At 39.5% G+C, this 9,958-nt stretch overlaps 1 non-coding gene across 1 annotated transcript; it reads right to left on the reverse strand.

Moving 5' to 3' along the window:
- On the reverse strand, positions 1-73 carry Trnar-ccu. The gene has a single exon. It is a non-coding gene; the product is annotated as a tRNA-Arg (tRNA).
- Between the last annotated feature and the right edge of the window lie 9,885 nt (positions 74-9,958).

Below are 9,958 nucleotides of genomic sequence, written 5' to 3' on the forward strand. Positions count from 1 at the left end.
AACCCTTGGCGGGACTCGAACCCGCAATCCCTGGCTTAGGAGGCCAATGCCTTATCCATTAGGCCACAAGGGCACGCCTCCTGTACGATACGTTCCAGAGGGAAGTGTTGCAGTCATCAGAGGGAAGTGTTGCAGTCATCAGAGGGAAGTGTTGCAGTCATCAGAGGGAAGTGTTGCAGTCATCAGAGGGTACGTGCTCGTGCGTGCTCACTAACGTACTCGTGCGTGCTCGCGTCTATTCGCGTGCTCACTTCCTCCACGTGCTCGTGCGTGCTCAAGTGCACGGAGTTCCCTGCCCACTCGACAGCGCGGCTGGAAATTTTTTTTCTTATCTATGGTGATAAATGTGATAAAACTGAGTTGGAGTGTCACGGGGAGATTTAAACTGAGTGGGAGTGTCACGGGGAGATTTTAACTGAATGGGAGTGTCACGGGGAGAGGTAAACTGAGTGGCAGTGTCACGGGGAGACGTAAACCGAGTGGGAGTGTCGCGGGGAGACAGTAAACTGAGTGGGAGTGTCACGGGGAGACGTAAGCTGAATAGGAGTGTCACGGGGAGGCGTAAACCGAGTGGCAGTGTCACGGGGAGACGTAAACCGAGTGGGAGTGTCACGGGGAGACGTAAACCGAGTGGGAGTGTCACGGGGAGACGTAAACCGAGTGGCAGTGTCACGGGGAGATGTAAACTGAGTGGCAGTGTCACGGGGAGACGTAAACTGAGTCGCAGTGTCACGGGGATACGTAAACGGAGTGGCAGTGTCACGGGGAGACGAGAACTGAGTGAGAGTGTCACGGGGAGATATAAACCGAGTGGGAGTGTCACGGGAAGGCTTAAACTGAGTGGGAGTGTCACGGGAAGGTTAGTGTAGTATATGATAAGATCAACAGCGGCGATATAATATCGCCGCTGTAGTATATGTTAAGATCAACACCGGTGGCTGTGAGGCGGGGGCGGTTAAGCTGCTTGGTTTTGTGATGGATTAAAAGACTGACGCCGGTGATGCAACGATATGCGAGTGCTAGTAGTTTATGAGCGACAAATGAATAAGTTTAAAGTTTCAACACCTTGGTAATGTAGACATTACAGCAGGGGATGCACCATCAATATTCATTCGAGTACCAGAGGTGGGTAATAGCGCGCTACATGTAGCGGTAGCGGCGCTACATTTAAGCAATTGTAGCGGTAGCGGTAGCGCCCGCTACATTTAGAGCATGTAGCGGTAGCGGCCGCTACATTTAGAGCATGTAGCGGTAGCGGCCGCTACATTTAGAGCATGTAGCGGTAGCGCCCGCTACATTTAGAGCATGTAGCGGTAGCGGCCGCTACATTTAGAGCATGTAGCGGTAGCGCCCGCTACATTTAGAGCATGTGGCGGTAGCGGCCGCTACATTTCAAAGTAGCGCTACCCAGCTCTGTCGAGTACACTTATCAGCCTTACTGCACGTAACAGTCTTAGTACACGTAGCGACCTAAGTAAACGTATTGCCTAAGTACACGTAAGTGGCCTAAGTACACGTAAGCGGCCTATGCACACGTAGCTGCCAAGGTACACGTAGCGGCCAAGGTACACGTAGCGGCCAAGGTACACGTAGCGGCCTAAGTACATGTGGCGGCCTAAGTACACTTAGCGGCCATGGTACACGTAGCGGCCAAGGTACACGTAGCGGCCAAGGTACACGTAGCGGCCTAATTAAGTACACGTAGCGGCCTAAGTACACGTAGCGGCCTAAGTACTGTCTCTTATACACATCTAGATGTGTATAAGAGACAGGTGTTCAGCGGTGCGTGTAGTGGTGTTCAGCGGTGCGTGTAGTGGTGTTCAGCGGTGCGTGTAGTGGTGTTCAGNGTCTTTATTCATTTCCGTCTTTATTCATTTCCGTCTTTATTCATTTCCGTCTTTATTCATTTCCGTCTTTATTCATTTCCGTCTTTATTCATTTCCGTCATTATTCATTTCCGTCATTATTCATTTCCGTCATTATTCATTTCCGTCATTATTCATTTCCGTCATTATTCATTTCCGTCATTATTCCTTTCCGTCATTATTCCTTTCCGTCATTATTCCTTTCCGTCATTATTCCTTTCCGTCATTATTCCTTTCCGTCATTATTCATTTTCGTCATTATTCATTTTCGTCATTATTCATTTTCGTCTTTTAGTCGTCATCGTAAAGCCTTCAAACCTATTCGCATGCACTAATTTAGCCAATTAACTTGCTTCTGAATTAACTGATATGTGAGATTTCCATCATTCTTCCTGGCGAATTTGAATTCACTAGAGATCGTCGGTGGAAAAACTAACGGGGTTTTAATTGCATGAGATCTATCCGCACTTATACGAATTTTACAAAAAATCAAACGTCAATTTTTTTGCGGTGAAGTTGTGTTATTTTTTGACAAAACCTGACCAAAATATGGGAAAAGCCTCTCTAGTGGGACCGCGAGAAATAGCAAGTGAAGAGTTATAAAAAGGAAGAATTTCAAAATGTAACTTCCTTCTTAAAATTTGTCTTCATTGACTATGAACGATATTAAGAAGTCACTAACTCCGTGTAATAATAAAATTGATACACGTCGATAGTTCTTGACGATTTCTGGTGATGCAAACATATTTTTTAAACATAAGAAGTGTACACAACATGAATGTACAGAATATGCAAGAGACTAAGCATGTATTGCAGCAACATATAGGGCTTAGCAAATTACTAAGGAAACGTAAAGATTCTTGAACTGCTCATGAAATATTGTCAACGTGACTATATATTTACGTTTGACTTTGATCACAGCACGGAAAAGAATTATAGAGTATAATTGGTCACGCTTCAAAGGACCTACTAGCTGTAAATACCTGAGCAATTCTTTGCATCAACTTCAGAAATAATTTCGGCTTATAAGAAACGGCGACAAGAAGTGATCAGCGAGTTGCAGAACACAGCTATGATAGGTTGGTAGCATGGTTGAACTATATATCTACTAGTTCAACCATGGGTTGGTAGATGCTATAGAAATGGGTTGACTGCATTCACTAACCGATGTGTGCGATGCTTCGTAGCCGCAGTCTTCATTTTGTCCAAGTTAGGTTGTTAAAATCTGATAAATTATTGCGGTCACAGTGGCAACAGTAATGTTGCCTTTTCATAGTAAACTAGATAGTCTGCAAGAAGGTAACTTTAAGTGCAATTCATATCACGCGTTACATAGCATTTATCAACAATTGTTCCGTCAACTTACAAATTTTGAGCGATTATTTCAGGAAATCGACTTTTCCCTCATGTCTAGTAACAGCCGCTAGGACTGGGGTATATATTGTTATAACTGCAAGGAATCTAAATACAGAAGTCAATGCTAATGTCGCCAGAATTCACAAACAACTTCCACTTTATGGACAGAGTCGTTTCTAAAATTAGGCCAAGGTATGAACAAACAAAGTCACTTTTGTAAAACTTACGACCAGGCTACGTAGAGGCTAGATAAGTATCAACAAAATTTATTCCACAAAATCTCACAGAGGTCTAAACAAATGTTGCCACCAGCACAGGCCATGGAATTTACTCGGAAGAGACAATCTTGTGTTTCATACGCACAGCAAAGTTAGAACGTGACTTACGGGCACTCGATCGTCTTGTGGTTCGTAGTGTGCGATATATATAAAAAATATCAGTATCAAATTATAATAATGAGAACATTAGTTTCTTTCCATGTTCTAGATTAAAATTTATAGACCAATAAACGCACATCGGTCAGGTTTGGAAGTATTTAACATTGCGCTATATTTGTACCTGCGATAGGATTTAAATTTTGAGCGATTAATTCCCAGATCGTTGCTTCCACTGCTTAGTAATAAACTTATGAACAGTCATGAATATTTGGGAATATTCCCTACATGTAATTTCGGTAACATATGCTTTCGTTTCATTTAATCGTGAAGACCTCCACGCTCGAATGGCTGGGGATTTAACAGGTTGCCGGAGAAAAGCAGTGATTGACGTCTAATTTCAGATTGTTGGCAGACCTTAATTACGCTGCAACAATGCCTTCGCTTTGTGACGGCAGTTAAATTAATCATATTTTAATTACAAGTGCAGTACACGAATTTTGGCCACGCTGAAATAGACAATTTTTTCGCAGATGACATCTAACTCCAGCCTGAGCTTGAGCCACAATTAACGGGGTTTGCCAACAGCGGTTTCTTCCGAGACCATTTCAGCTGGCGTCGCTGTGGCCATAACACCTGTGGCGTTTCAAAACTTATAAACATAAAACATCGTTTTGGGCAATATATATCTAGTTTCTTTAAAATACATTCAACTTTATTTTGCTGTTTCTCGGCAATTTCTTTCCCATTGCAACGCGCAATTCAATATTCAGAATTACATTTTGTGCTCAATCTGAGAACCTGCTTTTTTTTTCTTTCTTACAGATGCGTCTCAAGACTTGGTATAAAACATCGTTGCTATACTGTATCCAATATACTGTATACAAAATCTATACAATAACTCTTTCTCGTTTCTCAAATTGCATTCAACTTTATTTTGCTGTTTCTCGGCAATTTCTTTTTCGATACAACGCGCAATTCAATATTCAGAATTACATTTTGCGATCAATCTTAGCGCCAGCTTTCTTTCGTTCTTAACCAAAATTTGATATATAAAGCTAAATTTCTGCTCATTCATTGAATGTACTTAGAATTTCCGATTTTTTTCATTTTTAGATTCTTAGACAGTTTTCGACGTTAGCTTCTTGGGCTTTGAATGTTCATGTGAAGAGGTTAGTGAAAGGCACGCATATGATGGGACCTTTATATTGTCATCTGAGCGAAATGTCGGAGCATCTGTAATTATTTACATTATGTTACAATAATGCCGTACCACGTAATATATCTTACTATGCATGTACAATCTATTTCACCCATGGTGGCCGACGAGAGGTTCTGGTCGCGGTCCATTTATTGAAGCTTCATACCTCACTTCCATTCATATGAATGAAACGGTGTATCCAAGATATTCATCTAATGTATACTCATGATCCGATAGTATACTTCATTATAAGTTTATTATATAATTCGAGTATATCCCCCGTACACCTCCCCCCATAACCGCTCGGTATAGCAGTGATATATTATAACATAGCCGGGCGGGACATGAATATGTATGACAATATACAAGTTCACACATTCACACAAGTTATGAGTAGTTCACACAAGCCAATACGAAGGAGATAAGCTCGCGACATGTACGTTACCTACTGAAATGTACATACGATTTGTTCCGACATTTATTTCAGTGTCAGAGATACATACTTACTCACTAGTATGTAAGAATAATACACGCTGTACTGTACACATTAATGTTGTTATCATACAATCTTACACAATCGTTTACTCTTTCACGTAGGAATTGCCTTGTGTGGTCACAAATTTCTTTATTCTGGCAGCAAATGGTAAATTTTAAATTCGGGTAGGAATAACACAGTCAATGAGAGGAATAGTTCGCGTGTCAGTAGAGTTGTTAAGTACAGGTAGGAATAGCACAGTGAATAAGAGGAATAGTTCGCGTGTCAGTAGAGTTAAGCACAGGTAGGAATAGCACAGTGAATAAGAGGAATAGTTCGCGTGTCAGTAGAGTTAAGTACAGGTAGGAATAGTACAGTGGATAAGAGGAATAGTTCACGTGTCAGTAGAGTTAAGTACAGGTAGGAATAGCACAGTGAATAAGAGGAATAGTTCGCGTGTCAGTAGAGTTAAGTACAGGTAGGAATAGTACAGTGAATAAGAGGAATAGTTCGCGTGTCAGTAGAGTTGTTAAGTACAGGTAGGAATAGTACAGTGGTTGAGGTATCGGCAGGTGCGTTCAACCCAACCAATAAGGCTAAGAACTTTTATTTTTGTACGAATTCAATGTTACACGATTGAAAATAAATAGATAATTAAAACAGAAAATAACATTTACTTATATAAATAATTTAATAAAGATTGAATTTAAGCGGTTGAGTGCCGTAGAATATTTTGTACTTCCCCTCACAGCGATGTGCAGAACAATAATAAGATTTACAATTAAAATGAAGATAATTAGCGATGTGCATTAAGTATCGTTAAAAATACCAGTGCTAGGTTATGCTTCAGTGAGCTGTTACCAACTGGGTAACTCGGAGTAACTGGGTAAATCGGAGTAACTGGGTAACTCGGAGTAACTGGGTAACTCGGAGTAACTGGGTAACTCGGAGTAACTGGGTAACTCGGAGTAACTGGGTAACTCGGAGTAACTGCGTNGTATGACATGTGATGTCGTTTGAAATGTGATGTCGTATGACATGTGATGTCGTATGACATGTGATGTCGTATGACATGTGATGTCGTATGACATGTGATGTCGTATGACATGTGATGTCGTATGACATGTTAGTCGTATGACATGTGATGTCGTATGACATGTGATGTATAACATGTGATATATGGCGTGTGATGTGGTATGACATGTGATGTATGACAAGTAATCCTCCTTAACACGCTTCAAATAAATTTCTTTATATACGAACACTCACACTTACTTCTTTCTACACGTATTCACGCGCACGTATACTTACGTCCACACACTTATGCAGACGTGCGCACACGCACAAACACTTACACATGTGCACTGATGCAAGAAACGTCAGCACACACGTCGTGTACGTGCTGACAGTATGTAATCGTTATGTACAACACACATATTACGGTTTAATTCCCTGCAATTCCATAGACATCAACGAGGCAACTGAATAGTGATACAGACCACGTGCCAATAATGTACGACATTTTAAATTTTGCATTAAGTCGCAATTCAAGTACAATATTGTAAGCTCCAAACGACATTGTGGGTTCCACGCAGCATATTAAGTCCCACAGGATATCGTAAGTCTCAGATTTCATAGCAAGTCCCACAGGACATTGTATTTTCCATAGCACATCGTAAGCCCCACATGACATCGTAAGTCTCACATGACATCGTAAGTCCCACATGACATCGTAAGTCCCATACGACGTAGTTCCCTATACAGTACCAGGGTATTATGACTGCCCGAAGAAATTGTAAGAAATATGTGTCGATAATGAGAGAGTGCATATGAGATGAGAGTGTGTAACTAAGACGGGTTTAGGTATCGAAATAAGTGAGGTTACTGAAAATTAGAGTGGGTATCTAAGACGAGTGTTGGAATATAAGATGATTAAATAATTTGAGTATGAGTATGTGTTATAATGTAGCAGACTTTAGTTTAAAAAGTTGCACTAAAAAACAATGCGTTGATTACGTCACAATTGGGCCAATAAATCGAGCTTAGAGCATAAACGACAAATGAATCGTTGAAATTAACTTTGGCTTCATCTTTCGTCATGTGAAAACTATAATTGATTGAGGATAATATCAAACATTTACCCTGTTTGCTACTTGGCACAGCAGTTATTAGTTGACACAACGTGACACATTGGCACACAGTAATACACAGTGTATGTTTATCTTACGGAACACTTGCAGTGAGATATATTTTATAATGACTATTGGGCATAGTGAAAACCATGAGTGATGGCTGTAGTATAAGAGGTTTTGTAGTATAGTGGTTCATCTCACTGTACTTTACACCATAGATTTGGGATAATATTTTGCGATTTTGTTTTCAAACGAAACTATGAGAAATCTGTTCTGCCCAAATAAATAATAAATTAATTTGTTCTGCCTCTCACACCCTCTCTTGCAACTAGGTATGTGTATTGTCGCCCAGTGTTCTTAACAAAATCGCTTTTAAAGCACGGCAAATTGCACCAATGTTCATAGTGCGGAGGTCATTTTAGCGTCGTATAAGTTTAACAAACTAGGCGACTGCAAGGCTATAGGTGCCCAATATATGCAACATGTTTACAACATATACGTGTCAAAAACATGTCAAACATGAGTAAAAGCAAAGACCATGTCGAAACACGTACTGCACGTATGTAATTTCTTCCCCGAGTACTGCATTGAACATATGAAATGTTTGTACTAGTGTAGAACATGTTAAATAATCGTGCCAGCGTGTGCAACATGGTTTATATGCGTACCGGCGTATATACATATAACATGTTAGACACGCATGCAGGTCTATAGCATGTTTGATACGCGTTCAGACTGTTGTTACAGCTGAATGGTTATTAGGTCAAAACTTAAACTTGAGTCCAAACCATAGAAAATTAGCAACTACTAATGCATAACTTTTGACGAAGAAAGAAATTTTGTAAAAAATAAATTGTTCACCTACCATTTCATGGGCAAATGCTGGAAATTTTTTATGAACCTATTTTGAGAGACAAATTGTATCCTGTTAGAGAAACTGCTCTAGCTAGAGCCTGAATCTTCCTGAATAGTTCTAGATGATGCTTCAGCCCTTATGACACATGCACGAGATGTGCTAGAAATTCTTTCTTCTTACTTCTAGGATACGTGAAATGTGAAGATACGTTCACACACTCTCGGTAAGAAACCGCCATGAAAGATACATGCTTGACGACACAAGAACTTACTTGACACGGCAAGTTTTTACTTGACACGGCAAATTTTTACTTGACACGGTAAGTTTTTACTTGACACGGCAAATTTTTACTTGACACGGTATGACACGGCAAGTTTTTACTCGACACGGCAAGTTTTTACTTGACAAGGCAAGTTTTTACTTGACAAGGCAAATTTTTACTTGACACGGTAAGTTTTTACTTGACACGGCAAGTTTTTACTTGACACGGCAAGTTTTTACTTGACAAGTCAAGCCGTCTCTTGACAAGTCAAACTGTCACTTGACATGACAAGAACCGAATAATCTCATATTTTTAGCACATATAAAAAATACTGGCTGGTTATCTGTGGCCAAGCAATGGCCGGCGATAAGGCGCCCCAAACACGGCACACATTTATTATCGTGTAAGTCCCTAAAGTATTCAATATTATGCTTTGACTAGAATAAATTGATTGAAAATATTAAGTTAATAATTTCACGTATGAATTATTCAACATCAATGCATGTAGGAGTTTTGCAGGAAACTTCGAGGTGACTTAAATCAAATGAACTAATTTGAATTATGACATTAATGGCTAAAATAAAAAGTGAATATCAGTAAGATGTTCAGCCATATATATTGTACATTAGCTCGTTCTCCGGTCTTGTTAGCGAAGGCTTGAAGAATATTTTGTTGCTTGAATTATTGTGTTGAATTATTATGTTGAATTATTATGTTTAATTATTATGCTGAATTATTACGTTGAATTATTATATTGAATTATTATGTTGAATTATTGTGTTGAATTATTATTTTGAATTATTATGTTGAATTATTATGTCGAATTATTAGTTTGAATTATTATCTTAAATTATTATGTTAAGTTATTATGTTGAATTACCATGTTGAATTTTTACGTTGAATAATTATGTTGTTATTATGTTTTTCCCACGATTACAAGAACTTCTTGATATTCTGAGTCAGAAATGTGATGACATCACCAACTGAGCACAAACACACATGCCCCCAGCCACTGATAGTGACGAGCGCTGCATCATCTCGCTCTCTATAACAGCATCTCTATAAGTTAATTAAATTCATATTAAAAAAATTCTCGCATTTCTGCCAATATCAGTCAAGTTGGCGTGCACGTTAGAGTATTCTGATGTCGGTGTTCGTTTTTTATTTTTATTATTTATTTTGCCTTTACTGTTTCTGAAACACCAGCAGTGTTTTTTCAGTCAACTCGAGTGAAGAAGTCTAATATTTTGAAGCAATATTGATTATTCAATTCATCTTTAGTCATCATTCATTGACGACAAATGCAACAGTTTCGCTTGCCACATCTGACAAACCAGATACAATACGTCGAATTAACCGTTGGATTAACGGTATTTAAACGTTTTTCCGGCGTCATTTGCACGCTGTAAAGTACGGAGTCTGCACGGCCTATGTTCA

The sequence above is a fragment of the Hyalella azteca genome, unplaced genomic scaffold, assembly GCF_000764305.2.
Source record: "Hyalella azteca isolate HAZT.00-mixed unplaced genomic scaffold, Hazt_2.0.2 contig16588, whole genome shotgun sequence".
In the NCBI taxonomy this organism is placed as follows: Eukaryota; Metazoa; Arthropoda; class Malacostraca; order Amphipoda; family Hyalellidae; genus Hyalella; species Hyalella azteca.